Source organism: Triticum urartu, chromosome 1A (assembly GCF_056163025.1).
Source record: "Triticum urartu cultivar PI428250 chromosome 1A, HENAU_Tu73, whole genome shotgun sequence".
Classification (NCBI taxonomy): Eukaryota; Viridiplantae; Streptophyta; class Magnoliopsida; order Poales; family Poaceae; genus Triticum; species Triticum urartu.
In genome coordinates this window covers 387,355,461-387,371,755 of record NC_141873.1, presented here as the reverse complement: position 1 = coordinate 387,371,755, position 16,295 = coordinate 387,355,461, and positions in this window count along the sequence as shown.

Here is a 16,295-nt window from a genome sequence, read left to right as displayed (position 1 = left end):
CGGATAATTCTACGCACGTGTAAATTTCTTTGATCCTATCCTGTAAGAAAAGTACTACATCAGAGAACATGTAGGAAAGCCACAGAAGCTAACAACCGAACAAAATAACGGTACGTGCGTGCTTTCTGAAGTTGGGGAGACCGGACGGACTTTTGACAGAGCATTTCCGTCGTGTGGTGTGGTGTGAATAGAAGCGTACGTCAACCCTTGAACAGTTCGCTTCCAGCAGTCAATGCAACACATTTGTGCAATACTCCACAACACAACACACGTAACACTCCGCACATGTTTTATTGAGAGAAATGTGCATGCTTTTCTTACAAGAAGAACAAACAGTGTGATCATGCAGTCATGCTCGGATGAACACGCAGTTTGTTCACCGGCGTGATCTGCATTTCCAGCGAAGCATATAAAAAGGTTGACGCTACACGTCGGCCGGGTCAAATCTGAATAAGATCGGTCGTCTTGGCAGCCGTTGGATGATGAGCGCGCCAACCATTCCGTCTCTGTCCATCGGTCGCAGTCCTGCGCAACAACGACCATGTTGCGCTCGACCCGGCGGAACACAAGTACACAACCCCTGTTGCACTCCGGCTCAAACCTTCTTCTATCATTGCAAGATGTCCTATGTTTGCGGTTGCAACGGGCCCTTGTTGCAACCTGCCATTGAGCACATCAGCCTTCCATCTGTTTGTGTGTGTGTGTGTGTGTGTGTGTGTGAGAGAGAGAGAGAGAGAGATTGAAGAGGAAGGAACTGCTCGCTAAAGATAGTGGATAGTTGTGGGCGGGCCCCATGCAGGACAGTCGTCGCGCGGGAGAGGCGGCAGACGCTTGCAGTGGAATCGATTGGTTCAAATGAAGCATTTCCCATATAAAATTAGAGATGATACCCACATGTTGCTGTGAAAATTGGTAGTAATATATTTTAATAACATTTTAGAATATCAATATTTCAAATAATAGTATGTGAACTGAATCTGAAAACACACAATTTAATGTATTTAATTGTTATATTATTATAACATATTTACTGAACAATAGTAGCATAATAGAATTGAAATGACTAGACATTTTCTCATTTATGTTTGCATGTTGAGGTGAACCTCTTTTATGCATGATGACATGTCGAGATACTATAGTTGCACGTTAAGAGAAGTAGATTAGTGTAGATTGCCTATTTAGAATGTATTCCCTCCGTTCCTAAATATTTGTCTTTCTAGAGATTTCAAATGGTCACCACATATGGATGTATATAGACATATTTTAGAGTGTAGATTTACTCATTTTGCTCCATACGTAGTCACCATTTAAAACCTCTAAAAAGACAAATATTTAGGAACAGAGGAAGTATTTAAACTCTATATAAATGTAAAAGTATAAGATGTAAAAAGAAATCTTGTGTGCGAGAGAGAGAGGCAAACCCGTTGTCTCTAGCTAGAACCAAATTAATAAGCCCCGAATTAGTACAAAAGCAATATTACATTCAAAAATTTTATGGTTCAACCATATTGTTTTCTATCCAGACCTAGGACGCCCATATGGGACACCTAGGTGCCTAGGCACCTTGCCTAGAAACCGTTGGATCACACTAAGATGTGTGCACGTGTAATTACTATTAACACTAATTCATAAATGCGTTAGATTTTTATTTGGAAAGAATTATTGCTAATTATTGCTTAATATGAACACTTAATAACCACCCAAATTAAGTCCATGCATGTCTCATACGTCACGTAGCTGGGTATTTTTTGTGTATAATGGATGTCGTATTTTTTATGTGCGCTCCTTTATTTTTCACTGACTATCTAATAACTTAAATAAATTACTAGGTATATACATACATAACCTAAAATATCTTAGATATACTTTTATACTCGAAATATGTTGGATATATATTAAATACCCGTACGTCACGTAGTCAGGCATATACATAGTCATATTTTACTTTAGATACACATGTCCACTGGATATGTACAATATTTTCCAAGCTTTTTCCGCGCAGCCGGGTATACAAGTGTGCAAACACCTTGGGTATTTTCAGTTGAAGTATATTATTTGATGTATAACATTTTTCTACATTTTTTCACATAACCGGGTATATACATCGATTGGGTATGTACAATATTTTCCTACCCTTTTTCATATAGCCTTATATACGTCGATTGGGTGTTACAATATTTTCGTCAGTAGGTATTGTATAACCGTATTGGATAGTTAGGAAACAAAAATAAAATGTAGTTAGTCAACAAATAAATTATTATGCATATACATACCCACGTACATACAACCTTTCGTTAGTAAGTATGATACCCATTTTAGATAATTAGGAAAAAAATGTAATAGTTCAAAAAATAAATTACTGAATATATACATACATGCATATGTATATAATTTCGTTGGTAGGTATTAAATACCCATATTAAATAGTTAGAAAATAAAAATACGTGTATTATATACCTGCAGCAATTCGAACAAAATCAACACTAATATATTTTATTGTATGGCAAGTGTTGCATGCCTAATAATTAGATCCAAAAATAAAACATAAGTATGGAAAGTCTTGCATGAAGAATAATTAGAAAACAAATTAATATATCATAGTTTCCAAAACTAACAAGGTGCCCAGGCACCTAGGTGCCCCATCTATTTTACCTATATATATATACATACATATATATATATATATATTAAAATATGCATAATACTAGCAAGATGCCCGTGCATTGCACGGAATATCAAGATGCATTTTTTTACAAAACGCATGTTGTGATTGACCCATGCAGAAGTAATCCCATGTGTAAAAACTAATTATATCTCGAGAATTTCATCGAAAAAATGGTATCTTGAGAATTTCATCGAAAAATGATATCTTGAGAAAGATGAGAGATAAGGTGAGAAAGAGTGGGGCGCGATGGTGGTTGGTGGTCGGACTTAGCGGAGGCATGGGGATGGACGACGCCGGCAGCAGCCATCATGCCAGATTGTTTCAGTGGCTTCCTTTTTTAATTACTCAACAATGAAGTTGTGGAAGATAAAGATGAACGAGAGAGGTGTGTGTGAAAAAAATGAAGGAAGCACCCAGAGAGCGACACGTGACGGTGATCGTTGTGAGGCTCTCGAAGGAGCGCTCGTTAACTAGTTGCTCCTTCATATAGCCTCGACGGTTCAACATGAGTGCACAATGTTGTTTTGGGCTGTACATGTAGTTTATTGATACCTTGGCAGGCCTGTGGCCATTTTTGCGTTTTTTACGCCTTTTTACATTATTAGCTTATTATGGAAGATTTTATTTTTATTTTTATCACGAACTTACTACCTCAGTTCGAAAATATAGGGTGCAACATTTCAACAAAAAAGGTGCAATCATTTTTGTGAAAGTCATACATACATCTGTTTGACCAAAATTATGAAATAAAATATCATCATCCGCAATATAAAATAGATAAAATATGAAAAATACTTTTATTGATGCATGTAATGACACATTTTTGGTATTGTAGGTATTAGTACATTTATTCTAAAAACTTGCTCAAACATGCATAATTTTGACTTTTGAAAAAAAAACAATACATCTTATATTTTAGAACGGAGAGAGTATAACATATTCCTCTTCACATACACGGGCACAAGTGACACTACAATGGGGTACATGTTTTTAAACTGTCACGAGGGACGATCCCAACTATATACCAAAAGAAACATTTTAATCTTGCGATGCATGCATCGATAGATTACAACAAAATGAGGGGAAATGAGCGAATGGGTGCCCATGACAGAGCACAGCCACCCGATTTTACACAAAAGTATCACCCAAGAGTCACAAGCAGCTGCGTGGTACATGAGCGAACACAATCAATAATTGCCATCGGCATTGACTACAAGCTCCGCCAGAGCGCCATGATACGGGAGAGGTCCTTCCGATATTCCGTGGAATGGAATTCAGAATTCCTTCTTCACCGTTCTGCATGAGTCAAATAGTAATACCAAGTGATTATTACTGCAGAGGTCCTTTCGATGCGTCAAGGCAGGAGCTTCGTACAGTAGGCTTCCGCGAGACGGCAACGGAAGATGTACACTGTATATATTAATTTAATTCATTTAGATAATTCTAGGCACGTGTAAATTTCTTTGATCCTATCCTGTAGGAAAAGTACATCAGAGAACATGTGGAAACCCACGGAAGCTAACAACCGAACAAAATAACGGTACGTGCATGCTTTTTGAAGTTGGGGAGACCGGACGGACTTTTGAAAGAGCATTTCCTTCGTGTGGTGTGGTGTGAATAGAACGTACGTCAGCCCTTGAACAGTTCGCTTCCAGCAGTCAATGTAACACATTTGTGCAATACTCCACAACACAACACACGTAACACTCCGCACATGTTTTTTTAAGACAAATGTGCATGCTTTTCTTACAAGAAGAACAGGAGTGAATTATAAAAAACCACCACATTTAAAGTTCAAACATCCAATTGCCACCACATTTCTAGCGCGTCTCAAAAATCCACCACTTTTCTTGTAAATTTTCTCAATAAAAACAAATGACCGGTTTGTCGCAGTTAACATGATTTCTGACAGGGCTGGCCCACCCGTCAGGTGCCACGTGGGCAAGGCCAGACGACGAGTGGGTTGACGGCCGTTAGCGCTGTCGGTGCCTAACCCATCCCCTCAACCCTTGAACAGTTCGCTTCCAAGTTCCAACAGTCAATGCAGCACATTTATGCAATCCAACGCACGTAAGAGCATCTACAGTCACATATGACAAATCCGGTCCCTTAAACGCCTACGAACACTGTCCGGACATGTCCGCGGGCAGTGACCGGACGCATTTTAAATTTCACTTGTTGCATCCGGTCATCTCATACTCGATTCTTATAAATCCATACAAAGACATGCAAAAGGAAATAGAACCTACGTACTACGTCGATCCTAGCTAGTCCTCGTCGGAGATCACGACGATCTCCGTGTCCGGCTCCGGTGGCATGGGCGGCAGCTACAGCTCCGGCTGCTCCGCTCTAGCCTCCTCCGTCTCTATCTCTGCATCGAGCTCGGCGAAGAGCGCATCAGACTCTGCCTGCTCCTGCCGGAGGAACGTTCGGTTGGCCTCCACATAAGCCTCATCCTGGATGGACTCCAGGATGGCCTGCTACTCGGCCATCTCGTCGGACTGGGTGACGACGAACTCCGCCTCCGCCTGCTCCATGTTGAAGGGCAGCACCTGCTGGTCTGGCTCCTCCGCCTTCTCCACCTTCATCGGAGCCATCTCCTCATCCTCCTCCTCCTCCTCCGGCTCCGGCGAGACCGGAGGCAGCCCGACAGCGATGCGGGCGGCACGCGCAGCTTCCCTCGCCCAGATCTGCTGCTGGATCTCGTAGCGGCGCTCCAGCGTCAGCATGACATAGTAGGTGATCTTGCTCCGGACCATGGCGGAGTGCCGGAGCATGGGCAGAGCGCCGGAGCGGGAGAGAAAGGAGGCGGATGGGTTCGGACTGGCGACGTGGAAAGGGGGAAGGGGGATGGGTTAGGGTTGCGGGACGGCGGCCGGCTTAAATACCCGGATTTCGTCTTGGGTGGCGAGCCGGAGCAGCGCCACGCGGCGTTCACACCGCGGCGACGGACGCGGCGTCCATTGGACTGCCGAGTTTCTGGACGTTTTCGTGTGGGGCCACGCCATCAGGCCGACGTGGCGGGCATGCCCGGGCGCCCCCATATTTGGGCTGTATATGAAGGGTGCTGGTCAGCTGGGCGTTTGAGGGCTGTTTAAAAGGCCCGTCCGGGTCAAAAAATCGTGACCAGACAATGACCGGGCGGCCTGCCCGGACGTATGAAGCGGGTTTAAGAGGTCCGGTTGTAGATGCTCTGACACTCAGCGCATGTTTTTTTAAGAGAAAAGTGCATGCTTTTCTTACAAGAAAAAAAACAATGTGATCGTGCAGTCATGCTCGGATGAACACGTAGTTTGTTCACTGGAGTGCTCTGCATTTCCAGCAAAGCATATAAAAAGGTGGACGCTACACATCAGCTGGGTGAAATTTGAATAAGATCGATCGTCTTGGCAGCCGTTGGATGATGAGCGCGCCGACCATTCCATCTCTGTCCTCGGTCGCAGTCCTGCGCAACAACGACCATGTTGCGCTCGACCCGGCGCAACACAACCCCTATTACACTCCAGCTCAAACCTTCTTCTATCATTTGCAATATGTCTTGTGTTGCGGTCGCAACCTGCCATTGAGCACATCAGCCTTCCATTTGTGTGTGTGTGTGTGTGAGAGAGAGAAGAGGAAGGAACCGCTCGCTAGAGATAGTGGTGGGTGGGCCCCATGCAGGACAGTCGTCGCGCGGGAGAGGTGGCATACGCTTGCAATGGAATCAATTGGTTGAAATGAAGCATTTCCCATATAAAATTAGAGATGATACCCAGATATTGCTGTGGAAATTGATAGTAATATATTTTAATGAAATTTTAGAATATCAATATTTCAAATAATAAATGTGAACTGAATTTAAAAACACATAATTTAATATATTTGATTGTTATATTATTATAACAGATTTACTGAACAATAGTAGCATAATAGAATTGAAATGACTAAATATTTTCTCATTTATGTTTGCATGTTGAGGTGAACCTCTTTTATGCATGATGACATATCAAGATACTGTAGTTGCACGTTAAGAGAAGTAGATTACTGTAGATGGCCTATTTAGAATGTATTGTATGATATTATGGTTTAACTTTATCTAAATATAAAAGTATAAGATGTAAAAAATAATTCTTGTGTGTGTGTGATAGAGAGGCGAACCCGCTGTCTTCAGCTAGAACCAAATTAATAAGCCCCAAATTAGTACAAAAGCAATATTATATTTAAAATTCGTATGGTTCAACCATATTGTTTTCTATCCAGCCCCTGATATATATATATATATATATATATATATATCAAAATATCTATATCTATACCTATACCTATTATTAAAGGAAGGTGATATTCTTGGTTTCGTCCCGCTTTGTTTGATCCCGCTTTAATTAATTTCCCGTACGCTATTTAGTTTCGTTACTTGCTACTCGTTTTGGTCCAACGGAGGAAGCCCATCTGGCGGCGCACTGTGGCCCAGGTCCGGAGAAAAATAAAATTGTCAATGGGAGGGTTCGATCTCATAACCTGTCAACAGGTCACGCATAGTTTGTTCAACTGACCCAGCTAGATTTATGAGTGGACTTTTTTTCCCATTGCAACGCACAGGCCTTTTTACTAGTGCATAATAAAAGGTAGTTGCTCCAAACTTTTACAAAAACAATTCTAGAAAGGATACATAGAACACTGAGGCCATGAAGCTATTTCCTCACCAAAGACCAGATCTCATGCTCTTCCTGCGACACCATGAAGATGGCACAATGGCTGCACAACAGACCCACGAATGCCAATGGGGGTTCTCCAGCTATTTTGAGCTGCAACGCAATGCAAAGGCTACGCTCACAACGGAGACATTAAAGCAATTTTATGACATCCGCAGAGTACCAACACGAGCAATCCAGTGAAATATAATTGCACTGCCTCATGGTTGTCAAACTCGAACCGATAGACTTAACTCGAACAAAGAACATGCTACATAATCTACAACAGATTTGCTATTTCATATCTAGATGTGAAATAGCTATCTCACATCTAAGTCTAGAGCTATTGGATTCTGTCCTGTCTTTAGGATTCGTGCACACATTTTTTTTTCTGCCCCCGCCTCCTGCGTTCGCCCGTTTCTTCGTACGAGCCTGATTCGCATCGATGTGCTCGTTGTTGTTTGTTTTTCCTCGGTTGATTGTGTGCGCACGGCCGGGCTTTTTTTGTTTTTGTTGGCCTGTTATGCACACACAGCTTTGGGCTGTTATACGCATGTCCTTTTGCCAGGCATTAATAGGAAGGCACAGCGATTTCATTCTTTCATGATTAAATGTGTTGTTTTTCCTGCCTAAGATGTGTTGTTTTCCATGGTGGGGTGCAGGGTAGAAATGCACGAGTCGGTTCTGCTGTTTTTTTTTTCACTTTTACGTTTTATTTTTTGTTTATTTGTGTTAAAGTTATGAACTTTTTAAAATTTAAATGCTTGTAAATTCATGATTTTTAAAAAGAATTATGATAATTTTGTTTCTAATTTTATTTTTTGTTGCTTTTCTCGGTATTCATTGTTTTAATTTCTTTTGCTTTTTCTTTGTTTCCTTTGTTTTTCTTTATTATGTTCTTTCTTGGTTTTCTTCAATTTTTTGTTTCTTTCTTGGGTTTTCCTTCTTTAATTTTTGCATTGGTTACCTTTTGTTTTTTGGTTTGAATTGTTTCATTCTTGACTTTTGTGTTTTTTTCTTAGTTATCATTGTCTTCATTTTTTTCATAGGCTTTGGGTTTTCTGTTTCTTTTTTCTATTTTGGTGGTTTCTGCATTTTTCTTTGTTTCTTTGCCGATCTTACTTGGTTTTTTTAGCACATGTCAACTTATTTCAATATACACTAAATATTTTTGAATGCAACACAAACATATTTATATCCATGATTAGCATTTTTTTGTCTTTGTTTATTTATTTGTTTCAAGTTCATGAACTTTTTTTCAACACATTTAGCAATGTCTCATCTAGATTTCTGATCGCTCGACTTGTTCGTTTTTAAAATGTTTGTGAAAATCTTGATCATGGATTATTTTTTCATGCACGTCTTATACTTCCATGTCTCGTGTACGTCCGGTGTCCACTTGTCATCCCGTTCACGTGTGTGTCTTTTGTTGGGCCGACTTCGTGATGCAATCTCGAGACCCGTTTTTCTTTTTGGCATGCATTTTATAAGTTGAAGACATGAGTTGGTCACTGCTTTGTAACACCCCGGATATGATTTACCTAATATGTAATCCAACTCTTGCCGTTTCCGGCGTTAAGTTATTTTATTCTCTCGGGTTCGGGTTTTTGTCTCCGTGTGTTGTTGTCGTTGTCATGCATCTCATATCATGTCATCATGTGCATTGCATTTGCATACGTATTCGTCTCATGCATTCGAGCATTTTCCCCGTTGTCCGTTTTGCATTCCGGCGCTTCGTTCTCCTCCGGTGGTCATTTCTACCTTTCTTTCGTGTGTGGGGATTAAACATTTCCGGATTGGACCGAGACTTGCCAAGCGGCCTTGGTTTACTACCGGTAGACCGCCTGTCAAGTTTCGTACCATTTGGACTTCGTTTGATGCTCCAACGGTTAACAGAGGGACCGAAAAGGCCTCGTGTGTGTTGCAGCCCAACACCCCTCTAATTTGGTCCAAAACCCACCAAAACCCTCTCCATCATCTAGAGCATTCGATCACGATCACGTGGCCGAAAACCGCACCTCATTTGGACACTCCTAGCTCCCTCTACCTCTATTTAAAGACCCCTCCGAAATTCTTCTTCTTCCTCCCCCGAAACCCTAAAAAAACATCTCCGCCGCCGCCGGACACGTCTGGACGGCGCCGGACGCGTCTGCCGCCTCCGCCGACCAACCCGGTGCCGCCACGTGGCCGGGTGCGCCCACATCGCCGCCTCCCGCGCCGCCAGCCCGCAGGCCCGTACGGGGCCCTCCCGGCCCACATCGTCGCCGCCTCGCGCCGCCTGAGAGCCCGCAAGCAGCCCTCGTCCTCCCCGCGCGCCGCCCGCGCCTGCTCGACCCAGCCGCCGCACCACCGCCGCCGGCGAGCGCCGCCACCAGGGCGCTCCTCCCCGCCGCCCGACGCGCCGTCAGCCCGCGCCGGCGAGCGCCGCCATCGCCACCGCCGCGCCGGCTGTCTTCCTCCTCCTCTGGCGCCCTCCAAGTTCCTCTCCGGCGATCTCCTCCGTCTCCAGTGAGCTCCAAGATCCCGGCGAACCTCGAAGTTCGTGCGGCCAGATCTGGATCCGGATCTCGGATCAGTTGACTTTTTTTGCCCGAAACCCTAATTATTTGGCATTGTTCATCGCATCGTAACTTTGCACCCGTAACTCCGTTTTGGGCATATAGCATATCAAAATGTTCATCTCAGAGAGTACATCATTTCATCTTATTGCATCATTTTCATTTGAGTTCATCTTGATGCCCGAAATGTTGTTATAAGAATGCTATTTGAGATAATTGTCAGATCTGCTGCTCCAATTAGATATTTGTCATTTTTGCCATGATTATTGTGTGCATGATATGCCCCTGAGCTCTACATGTGTTTTGTTATATGTTTTTCCATCTATCCAGAGGTGTAACCCATGTATTTTTGTGATGTGTGTGGTGACTAGCACAAGCTTGCAAAGTGGAGCATTCGTTAATGCTGATTTCAGGGACTTAGCATTTCCACTAAGTCCTGGACTGATTTATCTCATTATGCCATATGTTCATGTTGTTTGCTAGTGATCCGTGCCTCTTTTGAGGATGATCAGTGAGGATGTTTTGTTAATCCTGTAGTGCTCCATCCATCCATGCCTTTGTTTGCAATTATGGAGCATCCTAGCTTGAGTCAATCGAGCTCTACTTTTGCTATTTCGTGAATCTGGGCAGATTGTCTACTTGTTAGCGATTTTCCCGAGGATGTTGTAGTTGATCCGTGCATGCTATGTTATTGTTCTTGCCATGTCTAGCTTGTATTTTGCATATTCTTGATGGGTGTATGCTTGGATTGTCATGACTTGCTCTTTAGTGAGTGCATCGAGCTCGCGAACATGCCTACTTGATATCTGATTTTGCATGCTCCAGTTTTTCACTAAGTCTGAGAACTGATTATGTTTTTGCCATGTTCACATGCTTGCAAATGTATTTTTCTGATTCCTTTTGGCTCAAGGTCACTAAGGGACTTTTGTTAAGCTCTTTGAGTATCTCCATGCCATGCTTTACTTTGCCATGTTCAGGTCCTTTAGCATATAGTTTTCATACTCCAAAGTGTGCTATCTCATCTGAAATTCCAGACAAGTGTTAATTTCACTAAGTCTGAAATCTGTTTGCCAAATGCATTTTTGCCATGCTTGTTTGAACCTGTTAATGGACGAATTGGCCGTAGCTCAGTGTTCATATTTTGTTAAGCATCATGAATGGATCCCTGCCATGTATTTTGTTGTCATGTTTGGGTGATGTAGCATGTTCATCTTGTTGCATTTAGATGGCTACTTGCTGTAAATCGCAGACCGGTGTCATATTTGAATTGCTTGCCATTTCCAAACCGTGACTCCGATTCCGGTGATCTTTATATCGTTTTCAAGAGATTTCATCTCATCTTTCCAGTGGCACACTTGGATTTCCAAGTTGAGGCCAGGTTCATTCATTCTTTGTCAAATCTTGCATATGCATCTCATATCGCATCCCACATAGCATACCATGTTCGCATCATGTTGTTTGAGCTTTGCACGTGGTTGATTGTGTCTTTGTTGCTTGTTTGTCTTGTTTGGGTAGAGCCGGGAGACGAGTTCGCTAAAGAGGAGACCGTTGAGTTTGCTTTCGAGAATCCAGTCAACTCTGACAACTTTGCAGGCAAGATGACCATACCCTCGAAATCACTGCTATCTTTGCTTTGCTAGATGCTCGCTCTTTTGCTATGCCTATGCTACGATGCCTACCACTTGCTTATCATGCCTCCCAATTGCCATGTCAAACCTCTAACCCACCATGTCCTAGCAAACCATTGATTGGCTATGTTACCGCTTTGCTCAGCCCCTCTTATAGCGTTGCTAGTTGCAGGTGAAGATTGGAGGCCGTTCCTTGTTGGAACATTATTTACTTGTTGGGATATATTTATATTGCGATGTTATCTTAATGCATCTATATACTTGGTAAAGGGTGGAAGGCTCGGTCTCTCGCCTAGTGTTTTGTTCCACTCTTGCCGCCCTAGTTTCCGTCATATCAGTGTTATGTTCCCGGATTTTGCGTTCCTTACGCGGTTGGGTTATAATGGGAACCCCTTGATAGTTCGCCTTGAATAAAGCTTTTCCAGCAATGCCCAACCTTGGTTTTACCATTTGCCAGCTAGCCTCTTTTTCCCTTGGGTTTTCGGAGCCCGAGGGTCATCTTACTTTAAGCCCCCCTTGGGCCAGTGCTCCTCTGAGTGTTGGTCCGACCGAGCTGCCTGCGGGGCCACCTCGGGGAAACTTGAGGGTTGGTTTTACTCGTAGCTAGTCTCATCTGAGTGTGCCCTGAGAACGAGATATGTGCAGCTCCTATTGGGATTTCTCGGCACATTCGGGCGGTGTTGCTGGATTTGTTTTAACTTGTCGAAGTGTCTTGTAGAACCAGGATACCGAGTCTGATCGGAATGTGTCGGGAGGAGGTCTATTCCTTCGTTGACCATGAGAGCTTGTCATGGGCTAAGTTGGGACTCCCCTGCAGGGATTTGAACTTTCGGAAGCCGTGCCCGCGGTTATGGGCAGATGGAAATTTGTTAATGTCCGGTTGTAGATAACTTGAACCGTAACTTAATTAAAATGAATCAACCGTGTGAGTTACCGTGATGGTCTCTTCTCGGTGGAGTCCGGAAAGTGAACACAGTGTTGGAGTAATGCTTCCCGCAGGTTGCTCTCTAGTTATTCGTTCGCGCTTTGCCTTCTCTTCTCGCTCTCTTTTGCGAACAGGATAGCCACCATATATGCTAGTCGCTAGCTGCAACTCCACATATTCTACCTTGCCTTACCTATAAGCTTAAATAGTCTAGATCGCGAGGGTGCGAGATTGCTGAGTCCCTGTGGCTCACAGATTACTTCCAAACCAGATGCAGGGCCTGATGACTCCGTTCCAGATGACGCGCTAGAGCTCAAGTGGGAGTTCGACGAGGACTCACGCCGTTACTATGTTTCTTTCTCTGATGATCAGTAGTGGTGCCCAGTTGGGGCGATCGGAACCGTGTCGCATGTTGGGTTGTTCTTTTATTTTGGCGCCGTAGTCGGGTCATGAGTGTTTGGATGATGTAATGCTATTTATGTACTTTGATTGACGTGGCGAGTGTAAACCAACTATGTATCTCCCCTTTTATTATCTATATATTACATGGGATGTTGTGAAGATTGCCTAACTTGCGACATTGCTTTCAATGCGGTTATGCCTTTAAGTCATGCCTCGACACGTGGGAGATATAGCCGCATCGAGGGCGTTACAAGTTGGTAATCAGAGCCTTCCCCGACCTTAGGAGCCCCCACTAATTGATCATTTTTAGCAGCCGTTGTTGAGTCTAGAAAAATGTTTTGAGTCATTTAGGAATTATATATCGGAGAGTTTAGGAATTCTTTTTACTTCCCAGTCTCCTCATCGCTCTGGTAAGGCATCCTGACGTAGAGTTTTGACTCTTCTCTTCTCAAATTTCACAAAAAAATTTAGGATCACGCGGGTATCTTGGAATCATTCCGATGGTTTTGTGACGAGAACATTGTTCTTGGTGCCTCCTGTCTTTAGGGGTTGTGGCAGTGTCCCGGGGAGTTGAGCTCCGAGGTGTTGTCATCACAATTTTATCGTTGCAGTTCTGGAATACCTGAGCTTAGTACGTCGACATCGAAAATCTCTTTTATGCAGTTTGTTGGTGAGATAACCTCGACGCCACCCAGTACTGGGGCGGGAGTTCGGGAGTATCGCCATAACTTGTATAACGGATGCTTTTCGAAGGTTGAGGTAGATGGTTTCCGAAGTTTTTTTCGGTTATGTGTTGAAGGATGGATACAGCTGGATGTAGGATTTGCTAGATTTGGGTGAGATATTATGCTTCCCCTGTATCCCCAACACCTGATTGCATAAACGGAAAGGTTCGGAAGTTTCATAGGTGGGAATTCTTGTAGCTCTAGCTCTTCTTCCACGGATATTTGGTTTGAGATTGGGATTTCTTTCCGAGTATTCGTTCTTGATCTGTACGTTGTTGATTTATTCCTCTACCTAAATTCTAAGTGGCTTCTCAATTTATGGGTATGTGACCATTTCAAGTGAAATGCATTCGTTCATTTTGTTCGGATGTGAAGACTATATGTTGCAATTTTCATTCCGTTGGATTCAGCTTCAATATTTGTCTATCAATGTGCTAATGGATGTCAACCTCTTCAGGATGGCTCCTCCAACGCGCACGACTCCGAATCCTGATCCGCCACCACCTCCACCTCCTCCGGAGGCATGGCAAGCTGTGATGGCCGCAACCAATGCAAACATGCAGTTGATCATGCAAATTCTTCAAGAGCGCAATCAAGCGAACCAAGGCAACCAAGGCAACAATCAGAATCACTTTGCTACACTCAACCAGTTCCTTGCAAATCAGCCAAAGACTTTCAGCAATTGTGTTGATGCAACTGATGCTGACGATTGGCTCATGGATCTGTGCAAGCATTTCGAGTGCAGTAACGTCAGGCCTGAGGACTTTGTCAAGTTCGCTTCCTTCCAACTCAAAGACCAAGCTGCAGAGTGGTTCCAGCAGTACAAAGATTCCAGAGGAGGCCGTGTGATTACCTGGGATGAATTCCGTCAAGATTTCAAAGCTCATCATATCCCTCAGAGCGTGGTCGAAAGCAAGTGTGAGGAATTCCGCAACCTGAAGCAAGGCTCTTTGTCTGTCTATGACTACAACAAGTTGTTCCAGAAGCTCGCCCGCTTTGCTAAGCAGGACGTCCCTGATGAGAAGAGCATGATATACCAGTTCAGGGGTGGTCTCAGAGAAGAAATCCAGCTAGCTCTTGTTCTCTTTGAGCCCTTGAGGTACGATGAGTTCTACAACATGGCATTGAAGCAAGAGGCCGCTCAACTGAGGTGTGATGCTTCCAAGAAGCGAGTCAGAGATGTTACTCCATCTTCCTCTACTCAAGTGGCCAAGCAGCAGAAGTATTGGCTTCCTCCTCCTCCGTTTCGTCAGCCGTTTCAGAAGAGCAAAGGTGGCAGTGGATCTTCCCACCCACCCAACCCTGGATTTCAGAATAAGACTTCGTCTCAAGCTCCAAGATCGAGTGCTCCTATCACCATCCGCTTTCAGAGGTCACGTACAACAAGTGTCAATAGAAGGGCCATTATGCCAACAAGTGCTTCAATCAGAGGCGTCTCCCTCCTCCTCCTCCTGTGAGATCAGCAAGTACAGATGTGGTCAAGCATAATCCCAAGCACGCCAAGGTCAACTTGATGAATGCAGCTCAGACAGAGGATTCGTCAGATGTCATCATGGGTAACCTTCTTGTTAATTATATTCCAGCAAAAGTACTTTTTGACTCTGGTGCATCGCATTCCTTCATGTCATTCCCATTTGCATCGGAGAACAATTTTAGTACTAAGGCATTACCTAGAGCTATGCAAGTCGTCTCTCCAGCTAAGCGTCTGAGTTCTAGTATGATGATTCTGGATATTTCTATCATGATGGGTGATTTCAAGTTTCTGGCTTCTCCAATGGTTCTTGGTAACTCGGATATTGATCTTATTCTCAGGATGGATTGGCTTTCTAAGCACAAGGATCAGCTTGATTGTGCAGCCAGGCAGATTCAATTGACTCATTCATTTGAGGATGTAATTGTCTTTGCTGCTCGGGATAATACAATCCTTCTGTTTTCTCTCAATGAGAAGGGTGAACTGGATGCTATCTCGCAGATTCCAGTCGTTTGCGAATATCAAGACGTCTTTCCAGAAGAGCTTCCAGGAATGCCTCCGCACCGGCCAGTTGAATTTGTCATCGATCTCGAGCCTGGCACGGAACCAGTGTGCAAGCGTCCTTACAAGCTCGGACCTGAAGAGTTGAAGGAGCTGAAGAAGCAACTCGATATTCAAGAGCGAATGGATCTCATCCGACCTAGTTCTTCTCCGTGGGATTGTGGTGTTCTTTTTGTGAAGAAGAAGGTGTTGGAAATATGCCCTAGAGGCAATAATAAATTAGTTATTATTATATTTCCTTGTTCATGATAATCGTTTATTATCCATGCTAGAATTGTATTGATAGGAAACTCAGATACATGTGTGGATACATAGACAACACCATGTCCCTGGTAAGCCTCTAGTTGACTAGCTCGTTGATCAATAGATGGTTACGGTTTCCTGACCATGGACATTGGATGTCGTTGATAACGGGATCACATCATTAGGAGAATGATGTGATGGACAAGACCCAATCCTAAGCCTAGCACAAGATCATGTAGTTCGTATGCTAAAGCTTTTCTAATGTCAAGTATCATTTCCTTAGACCATGAGATTATGCAACTCCCGGATACCGTAGGAGTGCTTTGGGTGTGCCAAACGTCACAATGTAACTGGGTGGCTATAAAGGTACACTACGGGTATCTCCGAAAGTGTCTGTTGGGTTGGCACGAATCAAGACTGGGATTTGTCACTCCGTGTGACGGAGAG